This window comes from Myxocyprinus asiaticus, chromosome 13, assembly GCF_019703515.2.
Source record: "Myxocyprinus asiaticus isolate MX2 ecotype Aquarium Trade chromosome 13, UBuf_Myxa_2, whole genome shotgun sequence".
Taxonomy (NCBI): Eukaryota; Metazoa; Chordata; class Actinopteri; order Cypriniformes; family Catostomidae; genus Myxocyprinus; species Myxocyprinus asiaticus.
In genome coordinates this window covers 42,760,264-42,761,591 of record NC_059356.1, presented here as the reverse complement: position 1 = coordinate 42,761,591, position 1,328 = coordinate 42,760,264, and positions in this window count along the sequence as shown.

Below are 1,328 nucleotides of genomic sequence, written 5' to 3'. Positions count from 1 at the left end.
CATAGGGCATCTTTTAGAGCAGTGTTTCCCAACTTGTGTGCCGTGAAAGATTGTCAGGTGTGCTGTGCAAAATTAGCAAATTCCACAAAATAAATAAATGCATGAATAATAATAATAATAATAATAATAATAATAATAATAATTTCAGGAATCCAAACTCCTCACCTTTACAATGAAAGAACATTATTGAAACTCAAAATGATTATTATTTGTCTATTATTGTGGTCTTTTCTGATAAAAGTCATGCTCAGCAGTTTAAATAGGCTACTGTAGGAAAATGATACCATAGATCTGCTTTGTGTTTATAACTCTTATACTGAAGTCAGTAGATTTATAGTCATGCAAGTTTTAATAAAGGAGAAGGACGTTATTGAAACTCACTATTATTAAACTATTATTGTTGTCTTTTTGGATGAAAAATAATGCTCAGACTGAAGGAAGACTATAGATCTGCTTTGTTCTTTTAATGCTTAAACACTATAAAGTCTCTTGGTAGATTTTGGTCATGAACGACTCAAAATGATTCACTGACTCACTCAGCACACAAGACACTCATTTGTCGCCACCTAGTGACATTGCCAGAAGGGGTCACTGAAATAATCAGTTAATAAAATTTAACAAATTTGTGAAACAGAAGCCAGCCTCACCAAAATACTCTTGATTTTGTAGCCAATTCTGCACAATTGTAAACTTGAATAAACTTGAATCACTAAAATATCTGGAATTAATGCTTTTAGCTTATTCTTTAAAAAACAAAACATCCCCAGAAAAAAATGCTCGTGGACCAGTGATTGTCTTACCTTTTTCGCCCCTCATGAGTTTGCATCCCTGTAATTTGTATGGCATTGCAAGAACAAATCTACAAATTAGAAAAGAAGCAAATTTGTTGTTTTTTTTCATTACCCATTTAGCGCTCTTGCCACCTGTGACCTCACACAGCGTAACCTACCTATGTGACTTGTTTTTTTGCATAGCCGAATTTCAAACATTACAAGTAAACACGCTACTAAGACGGACAGAAAACACGGACAAGTTCTCGAAAAGGAAAAATATTGACGATGGTTAGCCTATGTGGGACAGAGGTGTGCCGTGGCAGAAAAAAGGTTGGGAAACACTGTTTTAGAGTGTATGAATGATGGGGAGAGTGTGGTCTGAAAGAAATTATAATTGCATAATTTTTATGCAAGTCTGCTAATTAAGACAAAATATTAAAAACTGTGTGGTTGCATTAATGAAAGTTTGCACTAGAGGGCAAATGAGCTTCATGTCTAAAACACTGATGGAACAGAATAAAATACATTACTTATCGACCAATATGATTTCCCCCT